General features: G+C 41.6%; 1 protein-coding gene across 4 annotated transcripts in view; it reads left to right on the plus strand.

Annotated features, from left to right (window-relative positions):
• SEMA5A (semaphorin 5A) overlaps positions 1 to 21,020 on the plus strand; it is a 477,303-nt gene that overhangs the window by 111,395 nt on the left and 344,888 nt on the right. For 2 of the 4 annotated variants that reach the window (XM_049708240.1, XM_033436598.2), the window contains exons 2-3: positions 7,188 to 7,254; positions 12,340 to 12,434. The gene's annotated coding sequence lies outside the window, so the exon portion shown is untranslated. The remainder of the gene's footprint in view (positions 1 to 7,187; positions 7,255 to 12,339; positions 12,435 to 21,020) is intronic. The other 2 variants (XM_033436601.2, XM_033436599.2) reach the window with 1 other exon arrangement.

Consider the following 21,020-nt stretch of genomic DNA (forward strand, 5'->3'; position numbering starts at 1 on the left):
CAGATGGACTAGGTGTAGGGCTAAAACCTTTCAGTTATTCAGATTTCCACCATGATGATTACTTTTTTCCTACTACTGTATGGTTCAGATAGAACCAAAACTGTTACTTGGTGTCCACACTTTGTCAGGTGCCTTGTCTGCAAAGTGGAGTTCCCGTCTGCCATCCATGGCCAAGAGAAGAAGATGACGATGGGGAGGTTGACCTCTCCCAAGGTTCACAGCAGAGGGAAATCATGAAAGCTGGGTCTTTCTCATCTCAGGGTGGTTATGATCAATTTGCATCTTTTTAGCTTCTGTTGAAAGACCCTGCGTCTGCCCCCTACCCCCAGAATATACAATTAGGAGAGACCTAGTGTGCTGGGGGTAAGGAGTTTGTCAAGGAATGTGGGTAAAGACCATGCTATTACATCAAGCTATGGTTTGGTGGTTTACCTTAGGAGTCTTTGAGACAAGCAGCTGTAACCAAAATTTCATGCTACTCTTCTGATTTACAGCTTCTTTTACAATATTTGGAAAGGCAGCATCACTTGAGAAATTGTCAGTAAATAATGCATAGCCCTGCCCCAGGGCAACCTGAAGCACACGACCATGTAAATGGCCAACAAGGCGAGATGTTTTGTTCCAAGAATAATAACGGGTCTTATCACATCTTCCCACATTGCTATCAGCTTTCCATGTGAATGAGGGGTTCTGTTTATGGTTTAATTTCCCTGATGTGCACGGTGACAGCTGCATTGATGGGATGGTCCATAATTAGATGGTAGTTCCTCTGGTGAAATGTGTGAGGAGAGACAGATTTTGCACTAACACTGTGCTGAGACGCTAGCTGTCTGCTGGTCCAAGAGAGGGGACGTGGATGAGAAACCTGATGTGACAAGAATGTCTTATTTATTTATTTATTTTTTGCGGCATGCGGGCCTCTCACTGTTGTGGCCTCTCCCGTTGTGGAGCACAGGCTCCGGACGCGCAGGCCCAGCAGACATGGCTCACGGGCCCAGCCGCTCCGTGGCATGTGGGACCTTCCCGGACCGGGACACAAACCTGTGTCCCCTGCATCGGCAGGCGGACTCTCAACCACTGCACCACCAGGGAAGCCCAAGAATGTCTTATTTTAACATGAGTATATAGTTTGAAAAACAAACTCCCAAAGCAAGGACAAGTCTGTGTCCTGCTGTCACTTGACTTTATTTTCTGTATCACTGTTTTGTCCTCCTCACTAGAGTCATATAGACCTTTCTTTAAAGCTGGATTCAATTGTTAGGCTCATTACCCTCATGGAATAGCATCACTTTTGTAGGCCTAAGTATGAACGGAGTCAAAAAACATAACATTGAGATTAAAATGCACATTTTAAAGTCAAGCATAAAATGTCCCTAAGCACAGATTGATTTTCTGCTACTGAATTATCTAAAATGCTTTTAAGTTTATAACTGGGTAAAGCACGTCATAATTTCATGTTCACGTTGTCCAGAGCACGTTCATGTTTTCTAAAGCTATGTGTGACGTGGAAAACTAGAGGGTGAAAGGGAGCTGCTTTATACTTCCTTATTCTGCAGTTAACTGGGGAGAAGGGACATAGGGTGAGCAGGCCATCAGCTGAGGGTCAAGTATGTTCAGGACACTGTGTGGGTGAAGGGGCCTGAAACCCGTGATTATAGAGAGAACGGAAGCCCAAGGACAAAACACTGTGGATTTTGTTTTAATCAATCGCTACAGAATTGCTATGTAGGAAACACTCCAGTTCAAATGAACACTATTAGTTCAGAATTTAGAGTAATTTTTACTTAGCAATTCACCTGGTAGCTGTGAAAAATGGGTTTACTAAGGGAATTATCAGTATAAGCATTCGATTTACAAAACAAAATGTGTATATCACTAAGGAAAGGCATTTTCCTGACTGGTCACTGTTGGCCACTGGGTTGGCCTTGTTCTCCTGTCCTGACTCTGTTCGTGTGAGTGGCCATCTCTCCATGGGGACATCTCTGAGCACCTAGAGAGGTTTTGGGGGGAGTGGAGGCAGCTCCCCCAGGGAGTCTGCAGAAGGACCCTTGTATATGTCAGTCGGCTTCATAGATAAGAAGAGAGCGATTTTGGCTTCTTTGCACAGGAGAGTCTGGGATAAGTTTGGATCTTACAAGAGCATAAACAGGATGTAGAAAAGCAGACCCAAACCTGTAGGAGTAACATCAGAAAGCTGCCTCTGAGACTTGAAATCCTAAAGAGAGGCGAAAGGAGAATTTTATTTTGAGCAGAGATGGGATCAAGGCAAGCCTCAAGCCTCTGGTCCAGGAAGGTGTGACTTCCTTTCCTCAGGACTTTCTCTCCCACACAGCCGCCACCCACCATCTCCTACCCGGGCACCTGCTGAGCGCCTGGCATCTTCTAGACCTGGAGGAGGGTCAGGCAGCATCTCGATCCCACCTAGGTTTGGTGTGCTCTGTTTTTTCTGGGTGATTTTGATTGCTGTCAGATTGGATGATGTGATGCCAAGTTGGAAGAGTATCTCAAGAAGCTGACTTTAGAATTATTCCCCCTGGGTCCGTGGGTCCATTATCATCTGCACACGCCTGGAAGTAAAATGAAGGAAACCTTATCGGATGTTTGCCCGTCTGCCTAAGCCTGGGCTTGGGGACTCAAAGTTGAATAGGACAGGATGAGTGCCCTTGATGGGGGAAGCAGACAAATAAACAACAGAGGGTGATGTGATATAACCAGAGGCAGGCACTGGGTATCCTGGAAACAGAGGAGGGGTGACTGCATTGCATGGGAACACAGGGGACACGTGGATTTCAGAGAACCAGCTGGGATGCAGGAACGGCTCTTAGGATGATTGGCTTGAGTGACGAGGTTGAGCCAACAAGATATAATCCAAAAGGGCAAGAAATACAGAGTTCTTGATTCAGATTCATAAATAAACTTCGTATGTACCACAAAGAGGGGAGTTACTTTCTCAGTAGCTTGTAAAATCAAAAGAAAAAAAAAAAACAAAGCAATGGCAGTGGTCAGTTTCATCCTGTCCATCCCAAAGAGGAGGGATTTGTCTTCTTGACGGTTTATGAAAAGGAAACCCAAACCCACCCCGTGTTGGAGGCAGGGAGAAGGGACAGGAAAAACAGTCCCTGGGGGTTTGTATGGGTCAGACATGACCTGGATCACTCTCCCTGTGTTGTCACATTTACTGGTAGAGCTTGTCAATGGAAAATAACGGAACACAATTTTGTAAAATGCCGTCTGTCTTTCAAACCAGTCTTGTTTCCTTTCCACTTAGTCCAGTGGAGCAGGGCTTGTATTGAATGTGGTGGTTAGCAATTGACTGTGGCTCATTTAATAGTCAGTAAGCTCAGAAGTTTCCCCATTATTCAACACTCCTGTCCCAGGTCAGATATTTTGGTCCACGGTGTCACTAATCAAGGATGGGGAGAGAGACGCAGGTAGGGGGGACGCATTTAAGTCAGGGTCGTGGGCTGACATGTTTAAGGGTGTGTGTTGCAAAGAAAATGGAGAAAGCATCTTTGATTCATACAAAAAAGAGTGTCTCTTCTACAGCAGGTTTGCATCAGGACGCGCCCGGCCTTCTGGTTCCATTTAGTGAGTCCGATTTGATCAGATCTTGTCCTTGCTGGAGGCTGCAGGATGTGAAGAACGGCTTCATGACTAATCTAAGGCAGCTGACATGGTTGTTTTTAAACATTAGTGAAGCTATGCTGGTTCTTCCTGGGGAAGAAGTTTCAGTACAGTTTGTGCTGAAACGGGTGACATGACTCATTGCCAAATGTAAAGAAATGAAAATCTTTCTAGTCCCCTACATGTGTAAACACTCTAAACACAGCCATGTTTATAGGAAAGTTAGACACCATCTGGTTCAATACAGAGTAGCCTATTTCTTATTTTTATCAGTAATTTATATTGAGAGGCTGGCAAATAGAACACAAGTAGATTTTGGGTTATGCAACACACCCAGGGGTTCATATAGTGTTAATCCTGCTGTAGCCTCAAAACCATGAAACAAATGCATCTCTGAGCAACTTGGCCTCTCGCAGTAATGAAGAAAGGAGTTGTCTTCTTCCTTAGTCTTGGAGCCCACCTTTGACAATGGAAGACCCGACAGGTCATTGGGACTGATTTCAGCAGGTTTTAAATGTCCATTATTCTTTTTTTTTTTAACGTCTTTATTGGAGTATAATTGCTTTACAGTGGTGTGTTACTTTCTGCTTTATAACAGAGTGAATCAGTTATACATATACATATGTTCCCATATCTCTTCCCTCTTGCATCTCCCTCCCGCCCACCCTCCCTATCCCAGCCCTCTAGGTGGTCACAAAGCACCGAGCTGATATCCCTGTGCTATGCAGCTGCTTCCCACTAGCTATCTATTTTATGTTTGATAGTGTATATATGTCCATGCCTCTCTCTTGCTTTGTCACAGCTTACCCTTCCCCCTCCCCATATCCTCAAGTCTGTTCTCTAGTAGGTCTGTGTCTTTATTCCTGTCTTACCCCTAGGTTCTTCATGACCTTTTTTTTCTTAGATTCCATATATATGTGTTAGCATACTGTATTTGTTTTTCTCTTTCTGACTTACTTCATTCTGTATGAGAGACTCTAGGTCCATCCACCTCACTACAAATAACTCAATTTCTTTTCCTTTTATGGCTGACTAATATTCCATTATATATATGTGGTTGCTTCCATGTCCTGGCTATTGTAAATAGAGCTGCAATGAACATTTTGGTACATGACTCTTTTTGAATTATGGTTTTCTCAGGGTATATGCCCAGTAGTGGGATTGCTGGGTTGTATGGTAGTTCTATTTTTACTTTTTTAAGGAAACTCCATACTGTTCTCCTGAAAAATGGAGCTGGAGGAATCAGGCTCCCTGACTTCAGACTATACTACAAAGCTACAGTAATCAAGACAGTATGGTACTGGAACAAAAACAGAAATATAGATCAATGGAACAGGATAGAAAGCCCAGGGATAAACCCATGCACATATGGTCACCTAATTTACAACAAAGGAGGCAAGAACATACAATGTAGAAAAGACAGCCTCTTCAATAAGTGGTGCAGGGAAAACTGGACAGATACATGTAAAAGAATGAAATTTGAACACTCCCTAACACCATACACAAAAATAAACTCAAAATGGATTAAAGACCTAAATGTAAGGCCAGACACTATCAAACTCTTAGAGGAAAACACAGGCAGAACACTCTATGACATGAATCACAGCAAGATCCTTTTTGACCCACCTCCTAGAGAAATGGAAATAAAAACAAAAATAAACAAATGGGACCTAATGAAACTTAAAAGCTTTTGCACAGCAAAGGAAACCATAAACAAGACGAAAAGACAACCCTCAGAATGGGAGAAAATATTTGCAAATGAAGCAACTGACAGAGGATTAATTTCCAAAATTTACAAGCAGCTCATGCAGCTCAATAACAAAAAAACAAACAACCCAATCCAAAAATTGGCAGAAGACCTAAAGAGACATTTCTCCAAAGAAGATATACAGATTGCCAACAAACACATGAAAGAATGCTCAACATCATTAATCATTAGAGAAATGCAAATCGAAACTACAATGAGATATCATCTCACACTGGTCAGAATGGCCATCATCAAAAAATCTAGAAACAATAAATGCTGGAGAGGGTGTGGAGAAAAGGGAACACTCTTGCACTGTTGGTGGGAATGTAAATTCATATAGCTACTAAATGTCCATTATTCTTCATGCCTTTGGAGATATGAATGTTCTGAAATGATTTCAGTGCATTTGCTGGATTTAAGCCAAAAAACAAGGGCATAGTTTCACTGTTAAATCAAAACACGATTTGCTTGGCCCAGGTTGCTGTATCCCATGTAAAACAGCAGCATTAGAGTCTGAGCACATAAAATAAATGAAGACGTGGAGAACCCAGAGCTGACACAGCCCAGCATGCATATTGGATTGGCTCGTATGGGTTTGTACTAATCTGTTTGTGCTTACTGAGTTAAAGGAGAATGTCTTTATGTTTCTCTCTACTGAATTGGAGAGAGAGCATCCTTTGTAGCTGGAAAGTTCCAAAAGACTTCTTCTATCTGTTCTTTTTTTAGGAAAATATTTTTTCTGAGTGATTTACCCCATTGCCGTTTCAGTAACAGTTCATTGTGAATTTCACAGTCTGCCATCTTTCCAGGGGTAAAAACCGTCTTCTCCTTCATGCTCTTGCATGAGACCTTTGTCTGCCTTAGCTCAGCTTCATCCTGAGAAGGTTTTGGTGTCAGTTGTGACTTTAATCTGTGGCAGGCATTTCCTTCTTCCTATGTAATGACCAAAGGGCTGATTTAAGAACCCAAGCCCGTCCTGTTTGCTTTAACAGAAGTAGCAACAGTAGTTAAGTAACTTTTTGAGTTCAATCTTGATCTTAGAATTAAATCTTGAATTTCGAGCCCAAGTTGAATCTTGAATCTCTTTTGTGTGGGCAAGCTACTGCTTACAGGGTAGTCTTGTTGAGTGTGTTGTTCCGAACAAGTAGGAATTGAGAGACCAGATTTTTCAAAAAGCCTCCGACAGCCTTCTCTTTCTGGGTAATGATATTCTAGTCTACAAAGGACGGATCAATTTAGCTGTCAAAATGAAAGCTGAGAGGCCAACTGCCCATGCAAATTAACCACTTGTGCAAGAGCTTCAAAACTGCCTGCATGAAAAGTGAGTCTGTCCTTTGAAAACTAGGCACATGGCGGCAGAAAGAAGAAAGTAGTCCCCACTCGGGGACGTTGGTGTCCTTAGAAAGCCGATCTTAGAAGTTGCTCATTTTGAGCAGTCGCTTAGTTTTAGGCAACTTGTTTGCTTGAATAAAGTCATTTTTTGCTCTTTCTTTCTCTCTGCTCCCATGCCTCCTGGCAGCTCAGAACGTATCTTATTGTCTGGTGTGGGAACAGAGGAATAGAAAGAGTTTTTTACACAAGCTTTGAGTCAGTTACTGAGACAATATATTTGTTCCAGGGTCAGCAATTCCTACCAGATTTAAATACTCACCAAAGGATGAGCTGCAGGAAGACGAGATGGAAAACAATTGGGTTTTTTCTTCCCATATGTTGTTAGGATTAGTCAACGCTTTGAGAAGTGAAATCCCCAATTTCCGCCTCCCTTTTCTGTAGCTCTCAGCTGTGTCTAATATTTCTAAACCATCGCATTTCACAGTGATGACTGTCTCATGGAGAGAAGGGTCTCGGCGCAGATCTGTGTGGGAAGGCTCCAAGCAGGAAGGGTATGTCTTTTCCTTGTGCATCTTGCTCTTTGGATACGACTGTCAGAAGTGTCTCTTCTGCTCAGGGAAGTAGGGTTTACCTCTGCTGGTCTCAGAGCCAGATGATTGTGTCATGAAATGACCCAGATGTGAGGTCCTGTGTCCCCACGTGAGGACACACTGTCCTTGAAGCCTCGGCCATTGCTGGGGCTGGTCTCCAGGGGTTCCTACTCTGACCCTAAGACAGCCAGAAATTTAAAGAAGGGAAATGGTGACGTTTGGTACTTGTCTTTTCTAAATGTAGGTGAGATAATTATCAAAGAGATTTTTTTACTAAGTGATCTTGATCAATATGTGGCATTATTTGTATAGAAATGAATTAGTTGGTTATTAAAGAGATGATTTCTGATTTGGAGAAAGCCAAAGGGTGAATTCTTTGAGGACAGGACTCTTACACGCAATGGTGGCATTATGTATGTCATCCTTTGATACATCCTCAACCCAACTGTGATGCAGGAAACTGTCTGATTGGCCGTGTATACTGATGTGGGAAGTAAGGCAAAACATCCATTTTGCTTTTTCAGATACAATATTGTTGTGTAGTTACAACTGTGAAGATTTTAAATGTGTTTTTTTCTCCCCGTACGTTTGTTGTATCATGCATGTTTGTGTAAGATCTCTAACCTTCTAAAGCCACAACTATTTGCACTGATGTTGTCCCTATGGAATGCTACTTGATTCAGGCACTTCTTGCAAACAGAATTTGACTGGGGTGCAGCACAGATTCCATAACACTGGCCAGTGCGGGCAAACCTCGAGGTGAAGGGACACCTTTCCGAAAAGAAAAAAACCCTAAGAGTTGGGCCACCTCATCACTTTTCTAACGCTGCTTTCAGCATTTATACATCATAATGTCAAATAATGTTCAAAGTTTGGATGGGGATATTGAACAAACAACAGACCTGTCTTAAAAACAAAACACTTTTCAAAATGTGAATCCTGACCCCATCTTAAGTGTAAAGATATCTGGGGAGATCTGGCCCTGTGGACCAGCTCCTGACACCAGCCACCATCTGCCTGGAGGGGAGGGGCAGGTGGCCGCTCCCCAGAGCACGCTCAGAAGGGCCCCGTACAGACCGCTGCCTTTACCAGATGCTTTGTTCATCACCTCAAGCTTTATGTGCGTTTGGCTTTTCATCTTCAATCTTCACGTTGTTTTCTGGAATGCTGGGATTTTTGCTTAGGAACTTAGGAGCAGAGGCTCTGCCCTCGTCCCTCTTGCCTGGAGCCCAGCCTGCCCGTGATCACTTATGTCCTTAGAAGTCTGCACCTTTCAGAGCACCCCAATGTCTCTGCAGGCTGCTGCTTGTGTATTTGCTTCTCTTTCCCCTCCTTGCTTTTCTAAGTGTCCTCCTTTCCTCTCTCCCTCTTCCCCCTCTCCTCTCTACCATTTTTGCTTTCCTGCCCCTTTCCCTGTTCCTGTTGCCAGCACTTTTCTTTTTCTGGATGCCTGGGGGTTTCTGATGACCCTCCCAGCCCACAGGAGCCTGCCTTACTTTCAGGCAGCATCTTTCTATACCCTCAGTGTCTGCTGTTGATTTCTCCAAGCACCATCCAGCGAGGCACACGTGTTTGAAAGGGAACGGCAGAGACTGTCAGAGGTGACGTCACGCAGGACTGCGAAGTTAGGGACCGTGTCAGGAAGGGGAGCGGCATGGCGTGTACAGAGACAGTCAACCCATTTTCTTCAACTCCTCGTTCACCTCTGAGTGGTGTTGGACGAGGGAGGAAACAATAATATCCTTTACTTATTTTGTATCTTCATTCCTAGTGAGAAGATTCTGATTCTCAGAGTTTGTTATTGTCTTAATTTCAAAGACATTCATTCCTCATGGGTCCACACTGAGTTTCTAGACTGATGTTCCTATACAGCTAATGTTTTGCAAAAATGGGCTATGATTTATAGTCTTTTAAAAAATATTTTAAAATTTACAGTTCTCTTGTGGCAGCTTCTCGCCCGTGGTTCCTCCAATTCTTGTCTATTCTCTTCAGAGCTGCCATATTGATTCTCCTAAATACCACTCTCATCCTGGCGTTTTACTGAGGCTTCCATGACACCCCCTTCCTTTGGATGAAGTCTCCTCTCTTTTTCATGTTAATGTGCCCTAATTGTCTGCTTTTCTAGTCTATTAGCTCCTTGGAGCTGCTCCTTTGAGCCTTCTTACGACTTAGCTGTGCATGGGAGTGGCCTTTCAGATGGACTGGCCTTGCGCGCTCCCCAGCTGGTCCGCACATTGCTGATGGCGGCTCTTTTGCCGTGGTGAGGCTCTAATCGAGAATCACGAGGCAGAGGACACAGGAATTCTTTCTACTAAAGTTGATATTAAGTAAAAGAGCAAATAGTAAGGGTAATATGGAATCGAGTCAAATGGGGACATTTATATATATTAATAAAACATAAGCAGTTTCTTATTTAATGGGGAGTTAAATATCCACTTTAAAATATTCCAACCTCAGTCTGAGATGACCCTCGGGGGCTTTGTAGCTTCTTAACCTTTTGAAGTTTCCCTCAGTTTTCTGGGAAATACGGCAGTGATTTACCGTTTATACATCAGCTAATTTATGACCTCACTGGGAGAGGATGAGAGAGCTCAGCTTCCAGACCTGGAGGGGCCAATGTCTGTGACTTCAGCTTAGCCTATTCAAGGTCACTGCTTTGTTGCTGTGGTTTCCGCTCCCGACCCTACACTGCTTAAAACATGTGGGTGTCATGTTGAATGGTATATATTCCTTTAGAGGGTGGCATGCCTACCCGGGCAAGGGTTTACCCTCCATAGCAGAAGGTCCTGATGCTGTTTGCTTGGCTGTCATGGGCCAGGGTGGTAAAACACACTTTTCGCCTTTGATGTAACTACAGGCATAGTTACAGCCTTTCAGGGTGTGTGTCCCTGGATCCTGCTGCTGGAACTAGTTTCTGGTTTAGATTTCAGATTCTAAAGGGAGTCCTGCTGTCCCCCAAGCTGTGTGAACTCTATGGGCATTCCGTGCCTTGAGTGTCGCCTTTTCACAAGAAAGGGACTCGCTTTTGAAGTCTGAAATTTGGGCCTGGAGTGTCTGGCCGTGCAGGTTGCAGGCGGTCCCTGCCTGGATTCAGCAGGGATGTTCTCTTCCTGTGGTATTTGTCGTGGGGTTCTGTCAGTGCTTCTGGATTCTTCCAATGTGTTCTTTGGCCTCTGTGTCCTTTGCCGTTTAAGAGGCTGGCCATTCTCTGTAGGCGTGACTCTTGGATGTCCTAGCTGAGAGGCGACATCCGCTAATTTATAATCTCACTGAGGGAGGATGGGGGCGCTTAGCCTCCGGACCTAATTAGCAGCCCTGTTTTTAATTTAATTCTGACACATGGGAGTCTGTAGGAATTGCTGGGTATTCATGGCAGTAACCGGTGGACCTGTCCAACTTTATTAGTTAAATTTTGATTAAGAGATAAACAAATACAAAGAAATTTTAGTACTAATTGTAAAATAGATTTCAGGGCTCAAGAGCGGAAGTTGTTGTATTCAAGCATGCTGTTTAATAAAGAAACCCCAACTAACATATTTGTTGCCACACCCAAAGAGGATATTATTGGTGTTGTGAGAAAGGAATTGGCTGCTCCTAGGAATTTTTCCTGGGCTGAGTATGCCTTCTTACCTTGGGGAGAGCTCCCTTACTCCTCTTTTGGCCTCAAGGATTTGCATCTGCACCTCCTCCTTTCCAAAGTATGAAGTCACAGACTTTCAAAGACTCAGCTGGGACCTCATAGGGATCAGTGATGCTGCAGTGCATGAATGCGCCTGGGCTGTGGGCGCCTTCCCGGGCAGTTCTGAATAAGTTCTGAATATGTTGGATCACCCACTTGCTTCCCATGAACTTACCAAAGGCACCTCATGGAGGCCAGGAGCCTCATAGAGAGACATTGTCACCCAGCCACTGCCCTCTCACCTCTGAACCTCAGGACTTTCAAATGGCATTTCAGCAGATAGAAAATCTTATAAATTTCCAGATGTAATTCAGTTGATCTTCTACAAGCAGATGGCCTTTAGATTATTACTAAGTAGACAGTGTAGGAATCATGGCATAGAGGGTTAGCCAGAATGTTCCAGAATGTTCTGGGAACTTCTCCCCCTTTTCTCATCATCATCCTCAGCTGCTACTCAAGTGTTTGTGTTGGGATAGGCAACATCAGTGTGTTTGAGGTTTATGGCAGCCAGAAACTGCGGATTGAAGAGAGTAGAAAGACACTGCGTGAACTAGGACAACAGAAAAAGCATGAGCCCCCAAATTGTAATATATGAAGTGACAGGCATCACTAAATAGTAATGGACACATTTCTTGTTTGAATATGAAATGGAAAGTAACCCATTTCTTCAATTTCTGGCATACATGGTTCTAGGGAGGCTGGTGCTTTGTGGTAGTTTTTCATCACATTCCGATATCCAGTTTTCAGGATTTTTATGTGTTAAATTGAATGAGCAGATTGGATAACTTTACGTGGTTTTAGTAAAGTGAATTATTTTCATGGTTTACAATTCCTTTTTAAAATAAAGTTATCATATTGTGCATCAAACAAATTAATATGTAAATAAAAATACAAGCTCAAAATCTAGTATAGTTTATTCTATACCTTCTGCCTTTATCTCCTGTTTTTGAAATGCATTACTTAAGGTACAATATATTCCCCAAAACAGAATGGAAGAGCCATCATAAAATGGGTAGATTCACACCATCTGTCTGAATTTGATGTTCAAACTGCTAAAAGTAATTCAAACAGGTGTGGAATGATGGTCCTTTTATTAGTTTCATGAGATTTGTTCTCATACATTAACAATATTTGAATTTTTATTTCTTCTTTTCTGAAGAAAGAAGTCCATTGGTGCATGGGATACGAGGCTAGGGCTGTCACATTTGTGATTTCCAAGTTATTCTGTTGTTCTGTGCTAAGCCTTGCCAAAGCAGCTGGCTGTGCAAGGCATTCATGGAACTTTCCAGAATCGATAAAAAATGACCATGGCCTCTTTTAAAACGGGTTAATAGAATCTCTGTTTTTTTTTCTTTTCTTTTTTGAAGCACTGGTATGTGAGAGTTGGGCTGCCCTGCCCGAGTGACTGTGGATCCTTTGTGTGATACATGATCAAGGAAACACTCCATCCCTTCCCTCCTTGGTAAGTCGGACGCTCCGATGGGAAATGAAGAAGCCAACAGTTTTATAGATTGAGGTACTGTGATGGTTGATGAGCACCACTTATATCTGCTGTTAAAAATGGCAGTGAATGAATGAGCAGGCTTCCAGAAAGAAAGTGAAAGCACAGAGAAGTTAAGTAATCAGCTCAAGATCTGACAAGCGGTCAGAGGCAGAGCTGTGATGTGAACCTATGTTCTAAGCCCTAACCCAGTACTACCTCTTAGCACTAAAAATGGCTCCTGAGAATAAGGACAGACACACTTTTATTCTGTACTGGAAATACTCAGGTCCTTAAAGAAAAGCTCACAATAAATAGTGAGAAATCAGTTTTTCAAACAGCAGTCTATATCAGGAGATGGTCACCTTTTTCTGAAAATGGTGAGGTAGTAAACATTTTAGGATTTGCTGGCCATATCTGTTACACTAACTCAGCTCTGTGTTGTAGCCTAAAGCAGCCACAGATGATATATGTAAATGAGCAAACGTAGCTGTGTTCCAGTAGAACTTATTTACAAAGACTGTTGTCAAGCTGAGCTGGATTTGCCCCACAGGCTGTAGTTCACTGAGCCCTGATCTACATGCAGTGCTCAAAGATCCCAGTGCAGAGAGTGAGAGTGTTTTAGTGGCCAGTAGGTATGAGTCCCTTAACAAAATTTAGCTTGGATGCTCAGAATTTAATCATAACCCACTTTTAATGAAGTCTACTGTAGCTGCAAAAACCTACTCCTTGGAGTGAGTGCATTTGGTGTCCCAATGCTTTCCATGGTCGGCATGCCTCTAGTGTATTAGTCTAAGTCCAAGCACCTAGACTATAGCTCTGCTCAAAACAGGGCCTGATCAAGAATATTTTGGTAATCCAGAATGTATAGCTCATTTACAAAATAAGTTCAGGTAGCATTTCCTATTTTGGTCTCCATATAATTTCTAAATGTGACATTTTTATTTTGTAGCCTTATACATGCTGCTGCTTATACATATTAGGGCAAATATGCAATTATCTTGGGCTGTCTTGTAATTATGTTGCACAGAAGTGTTCTGGTATCAAATCTTCATCTTTTATTCTGAGCAAAAGCAGATGTTTACAAGAGTCAAGTTTGAACAAGATTGACATACTTAAATCACGGCCATACCCTTGGCCACATACATCAGATGAAGTAGGTTTGTTTTTTGTTTAACTTTTTCTGTTTAACTTTTTCTTACAAAAGGATACTTCTGACACCTCAAGGCTTGTTTGACTCTCTATCTCACTGCTTATCATCTAGCAAGACGGGTAAAGCAAAGCCAATTAATTTGTGTTTCTTGAAGGAGTTTAAGCAGGGACCTGTCCTATTCTTTCATAGAAATAAGTAACTGTAGCAAGCCCGTGAGCCTGATGTAGGATCACTTTTGAAGATGTGCCTTTTTCCAGAGCCACTCGTCCCTTGGTACTTGTTCCACAAGTAACGGAAAAGTGTTCTTCACTTTAATGGCAATGATATAAAAAGTAAAATTCAGATTATAAAAGTATTGGAAAGCTGTGTATGGTACCTTATTAACTGGAAAAAGCAGGTTGCAGAATAATATATTCAATAGAATCCCATTCATCTTAAACACACACACACACACCGTCTCTGCACACAAGTGCCTGTGTGCTACAAAGTCTGGTAGAACATAGACCAGTACATACCAAACTCTCAGTAGATTATCTCTGGGGTTGAGGGTGTTTGCCCTTTACGAGCCATATATTCACTATCTAAAGTTTTCTCAGGAATGTTGTAGTTTTGCAGTTTAAAAATATGAAAAAAACGATTAAAATAGTGAATGCTACTTATGGAAATTATGTAAAAGAAGGGGAAAATTCACCCATAATGCCTCCACCAAAGACAATCACTGCTGTCAGTTAATGTAGTCTTTTGTGAATGTTTTACAGAGTTGAAATAACACTAGACATAAAATTTTGCCTATATCATCTTATTGAAAATTGTTAATAAATCTCATTTTAATGCATCATAATATTCTATCATGTAAAGACAGTATAATGTAATTTAACTGCTTCTTCTTTGCTGGAGGTATATATTATTTTCAGTTAACAAAAATCATAGACAATGTGAAAGGATCATGACAAGGGGAGTGTAGCAGACACCTGGATTCCACTGCTGCTTTCTGGTTTTTTACACCTCACACTATCACTACCTTATGAAGAGTAGAAATTTTGGAGCATAAAGTAGATGCTTCATGATATCAGCTATTATTATAAAGCTTTTTTTTAAAATTGAAGGTTAATTCATTAAGTCAGAATAGCTGTAGTTGCTTTGCTATTTCAGAGCCAGTGAGTTTTAATCAGATTGCCAGTAGGCTTTGCAGAAGTGTCCTAGACCTTTATACTTCACCAATAATATGTTAGAGAGTTTGTTTTGCTAAAACCTTACTATCATTATCATCATTAATTTTTTAATCAATTTAATAGTATTGCTTCCTTTTATATGTTCCATTGTTTATTCATTATGGTATTTGGTAGATTTGTAAAAACTTTTTGTGATAATTAGCCATTTTTTGAGAAGGGGGAGACAGAGAGAAAGTAGAAAGGGAACTTACATGTGTGAAAGAATTTTTAGTCCTTATTTTATACCCATTTAGTTCTTGAGATTCAGCATTTTCTTACAGATATTAACAGAATTTATTTTTAAGAATATTAACCGTGGGCTTCCCTGGTGGTGCAGTGGTTGAGAGTCTGCCTGCCGAGGCAGGGGACACGGGTTCGTGCCCCGGTCCGGGAAGATCCCACATGCTGCGGAGCGGCTGTGTCTGTGAGCCATGGCCGCTGAGCCTGCGCGTGTCCGGAGCCGTGCTCTGCAGCGGGAGAGGCCACAACAGTGAGAGGCCTGCTTACCGCAAAAAAAAAAGAATATTAACCCTTTTTGTCATTTCCCCCCACTCTATTTGCTTGTTAACTTTATCCTTTTAAGCTTAAAGAAGTTTATTTTAGTGTTGCCAAATAGTTCCTTCATAATTGTTTCACCAGTGCTTAGAAATTTAATAAAAATTTTCCTTTACTTTCTTCTGATGTTATTAAAAATATTCAATTCTTTCATTCAGGGAAGAGTTCAGTTATTTAAGAATAGCTATCATTTTTTGTAATTCTTCTCATAGTTTTATTGTGCCTCTCTTTTAGCTCTCTGACAAAAGTTATCTGACAATGTTAATCTAAGGAATATGTTCAGACAATCAAAATATTTGTAGGAATGAGAGATCTCAACGACACATTGCTTCATCCTACAAATAGAGACCAAGTTTACACCCAGACAACTGAAATTCTTTCATTCTTTTACTTTCCTCTTTTGGTCAGGGAATGGTTAACGTTTGCATTTTACCTATTTTTTTAACAACCGTATTTCACATTTTTTATTTAATAGAATTTAACTCATTATGCTGAGCAGTATTAAGTCATATCTCAGTGTTTTTCCTCTTGTTTCATTTCTGTTCCTAACTTTTGGTGTTTGCATTAAATGTTCTGTGGTGCATCTGAAAGACCAAGGCAACACTGGTTGAATCTCATGTGTATTGGTTGATGTCTTCACTTGTTGACTTTTAAAGCACTTACCTAAAATATTAATTTCATTATTAATTTTCATGTGCCTACCATAATGGTTTCATAGTTTATGAGTTCCAAAAGATAGAGAATTAGCTAGATTTCTCTTTCTGAGATGATGTGAACCTGGAAAGATTGAACCCCAACTCAAGTCTCCATCTTTCCTTAGTTTTCTAGATTTGTTGGCTGTAAAATTCTGAATTTTGCTGTCATTGTTTCAGGTGGTGCTGCTGTGCTGATAGGAATTCTATTTTGTGGTATTTGCAATGCATTTCTATGTATATTATTGACGCAAGGTACAGCTGTTGCTTAAACACACTGCGTGGTTGTATTTGGGGATCAAGATTTAGCCTGTCATTCTCAATAAAGTCTGGAATACTAAAGCTGTGGTCTCCACATCTTATTATTCTTGTCCCATTGTCGAGTCAGCCGGATGGAAAATCACCATGAGGCGATCTGGAAAGGCCCCTTGCATATCTGATCTGTTTTGTCGTGTGCATCTCACTCCACATTAGCTAAGTCCATGGACAGGAGAATTGTCTGCTTCCATTATCCACGCGAGGAGGCATTGGAGTTCCCGTTAGGGAGCTGGGGAAACCTTGCTTTCTCTCCTGTTCTCTTCCCTGTTGGAATTTTGGCCTTTTTTAATTGCTTGTTTAGGTGAGTAACTGCCAAGTGTGTTATTGTCCCGGCTTTGTGACTACTATAAATATTTGTGAGTCACAGATGTGTGGTGAAGTTCAGAATCCATGTTCTTTCCTTCGTTTTGTGTTTAAGTCGGGCTGGGAATGCCATATGTGTACTGTTCATTCTCAGACACCGATTTGAGGGGCAGAGGTGTGTGGGGTTAATTGCTTGGATTTGAAGCTTTATGTGTGTGTGTGTGAGGATACTGCCCCCTTGATTAAACTGTGCGTAAGATATTTTTTTGGCAGAAATCTCCAAAGGGCATAAAAATGACCCCATGTTTGGATTTTTGGATTTCAGGGGACTTGAGGTTTTCCTGCCTTGTGGTCTCCAGATCAGAGTATTGGAGAGGCTCCTATAGCTGCAGGGTTACAAACCTAATCAGTTCATGTTTTATCCACTGGGGCCTTTCATGCGGTTTTCATGTGTGTTTGTGTCTGTTTTAGCCTCCCAGGCCACAAAGGGAGCAGAGTCATTTTGTTTCATTTGCTTTTGCGTAAAGCTTGGGCAGTAACCACTCTTGGTTAAACCAAAGCAGAAAAAGCAAAGGTTGGAGAGATGGTCAGGAGGTTCTGGGAAGTAAATACCAGCATATTCTCGTATAACAATGTCTCAAAATAGTGATCAGATCTTCCACTTCCAGCGTTGAGGAATTAGGTGGGTATATCTAAATTGTTTATCATTGCTCAGAATTTTTTGGGGGGATGGGGGGAGGTGACCGCCCTGCTCACAGCTTCACAGCCTTTGAGAGCTCTTCTTCCTCCTTCCATAGAAAGTCACATCCTTGCTACAGTGATGGTGAGGCTCTTGCCCCAACTGGCCAATCACACATCCCACCTGGTGGCCACTCTGAACAGTTCTACTTGAGGCCAAGACTCCAGCTTGGACACCAAAATCCCATTCCTTCTCTTCTACTCAAAGACCCTTTCTTTCTTGCATCATCAGTTTTTATTTTCCCAGCTCTGCTGGATCTTTCCAATAGGAATGCAAACATTAAACCATTAAAAATAAATGAAGTGTTGGCTTGAATTTCCCCTCCAGCTATGACCTAATTCTCTTCTCTGTACAGAAAAATTCCTTGAAAACATTTGTTTGTAATTATTATCCTCAATTCCTGTGTGTCCACTTCCTCTGGAACCCACTTGGACCACACAGTCCTTCCATCAATCCTGCTATGTTGCTACATCCAGTGGTCGACATGCAGGCAGCATCACACGTGACAGTGTCAGCAGTGTTTGTACAGTATAATCCCTCCTTCTCAGCTCCTTGAAGCACTTGCTCCATCTGGCTTCAGGACACCACCATTCCCTGGTGTCACTCCACATCTCTGGCCATTTACCTCAATTGCTCATCTCCCTTCCCTACTGGAGTCCGAAGGGTTCAGTGCCTTGACTTCACCTCTTGCCCCGCCATCCTCACCATTTGAATAAGTTCTGCCCTACCCATAATGTAGGCTCCATGAGGGCAGGGATTTTTGCCTCATTTGATCATTGCTCTATCTTCAGGCATAGCGAACGGCCTGAGACATAAAAGCTGTCAATGTTTATTGGTTGGGTAGATGGATGGATGGATCTTTTGGGATTTTTCAAACTGGATAAGAAAAACCCTATTTCTAATTTGGATACAGAACTGGAAGTACATGAGATTGTCTGCAAGAGGAAGGAATGGGATTATTCACCCTCTACCCCCAACCAGAGTTTAGTGTATTTGGTATAATTTTCCCCATATTGTCCAGCAGGTGGGTACTTACTTGTTCACCGATTCTCAATTCACATGTCACCTCCTCTATAGACCCTTATCTTCTGTCTCCATGGCTAGATAAATTACGTGGCACATCCTTTGTGTCCCCACGTTCCTGGGCATGTCCCTACAATGGCAATTTAAAGTTGGATTCATTGTACTGTTCCTTGTAAACACGCAGTCTTTCCCTTTCAGACCAGGAAACCCTTGACTTGATTGTGTTCATCTTCCCCATACTCAACACACAATAAGCACTGAATACGTATGTGTTATTTAGTGAAGTGATTCCGACCGAAATTTTGTAAAACATGATTTACTGTAATGGTCCTTAAGAGTGTGATAAGAATGTGCTCCTCCAGCCTTCTGATTATGCTATGTTTGATTTAAGATGCTTATTTCATGATTTTGCAATAATTAAATAATTAGATTTGTGGTAGCCGTTATGGACTGTCCCCATATTGTCCAGCTGAGGCCATTCATTCCACTGTTTTTCCAGAGTGTTTGCTGCTTTCTAGTGTAAGTGCACATCATTCATAGTACTTCTTAGAGAGGAAAGACTGCACAATCCTTCCGGAGTCTGTTTCTCCCTGATGGTTGTCTATGAGTCGAGAAGATAACTGGAGGAGAAGTTGACAGTAGTCTAGTATCACACAGACCAAGACCAATGGCCCCCTCCACCATGCAGTAGGATCAGGTGTCTGCTTCTTCCTGGCATTTAACGTTTCTTAAATTGAGTGTTCACACGCACTCTTAGTATTGCACTGGAATTTCATCTGTATCTGTCTTCAAGGAGTACGTATTATTAAATGTAAAAATAGCACAGAGTAGCATGACTCTTAGGTTATGGGGCTGACCAGGCTCAGAACTCTGAAGTCGTATTTCCTGTAAAGCGGATATCAGGGATGTGCATGTTCAAACAACAGCACTGATGTGCCTTTACAGAGTCCCTGCTATGCTGGGAGCACAACTCTGAGTCAGTTGAATATGTATATCTATAGACAGATAGGTAGGTAGATAGAGAGATAGATATAAATAGATACAGATATGTTGATAGATATATAGGTTTGTAGATAAAGGCACAGATAGCACTAGCCTTGAGCTCATGAAGGTCACTAAGGCAGGAATACAATCAATGAAATAAATGTCTAAAACAGTGTACTAAAGCCCAGCTTTGTGGCTTAATTATGAGTTTCTGATAAGTTAATTGATAGCTACTGAAGGATCCACAGCTGTGCAGCACCTTTTAAATGATCTTTCACTGACTTGGTGCTACAAGCACGTGCACATACACATATACACACAATGGTTTTCATTGGATGGTGTGGACCGCTGGCCACCATTTTTATCACCCATCCCTGAACACATACACATGTTCTGAGCTGAGCTGTGACCAGCAGGTAGGAAGCTTCCACAGGCCAGGCACACAGTAGGACCCAAAGAAGAAGGAACAACATCAGTGAAGCATGGAATGACCACGTGTTTCCCGTACAAATGCTCATTCTGAAATATCTTCACTGAAACAAGCATATTTTTAGTAGGCAAATCTAGTTCTTTTCTCCCAACTCTGACTTTTCTCTTTTTTTTCTGGAATTCCTTCTTAACTCTATTTGATATGTAGTTATATGCTAACCTGATCATTCCACTGCTATATTTCTAGGAGCTGATTACATTTCTTTTGCAGCTTTCTATTTTATGTGCTTTTATGCTCTTCTAAGATTATTTCATAATCCAGATGGAATTAGGGTGGTGTCAAGGTCTTAGAAGTTTTTTCTGGGATGTCATAATAATAGCAATAATAAGAAAAGTGAATTATGATGGTCTAACTTTGTTCTGTGGTTATAATGTTAAGTGTCATGTATACTCTAACTTTGACTGTTATTTTCTGGTTCAAGTTTTGTCTTTATGGAAGAGCATTTACAAGGTCATTTTTGTTTTCTTAAGCAAATCCTGACTGGTCAGAGATACCTACAGCTAACATTTCTAACCACAGGTGCATGGTTTGTGAAGACTATTGATTTGGAGTAGGTTCTTCTTTTTCTGAATGCAGGCCAGTTCCCTGTGCATAGAAAGGGTGGAGTGTAAATATTCTATGTCACCTCCACCTGCCTGCATGTTTGTGTCTGAAGGACTTGGACCAGTTAAAAAGAGGAGGTCATTGAACAGCCCCTTGTAATGTGGAAATGATAATAGAAATTTGATAGAGGTTCTCCAGCATTTCATAATATGGAACATGTTATAAACCACTGGTACTAACTTAGCAATAATTCATACCAGTGGCTAAAGTTATTTGAGCACACCCTACATCCCAGGCACTGGTATAACTACTTTATTTATATCGTTTCATCTTCTCAGCAACCATGCACAGCAGGTTCTAATATTATCCACAGTTTAGAAATGAGTAAACCAAGGCATGGAGAGGTTAAGAAACTTGCTAAGGTAATTTAGAGGTTACTCGGACGCCGACCCCAGTGAATAATTTATAACTTTTGAATCCACAGTGTGTTTTACCCCCTTTATTTTATAATGGTCACCAAGGGAGCTCCCATGGCAGACTATTACAGAGAAGAATTA

Source organism: Orcinus orca, chromosome 3, assembly GCF_937001465.1.
Source record: "Orcinus orca chromosome 3, mOrcOrc1.1, whole genome shotgun sequence".
Classification (NCBI taxonomy): Eukaryota; Metazoa; Chordata; class Mammalia; order Artiodactyla; family Delphinidae; genus Orcinus; species Orcinus orca.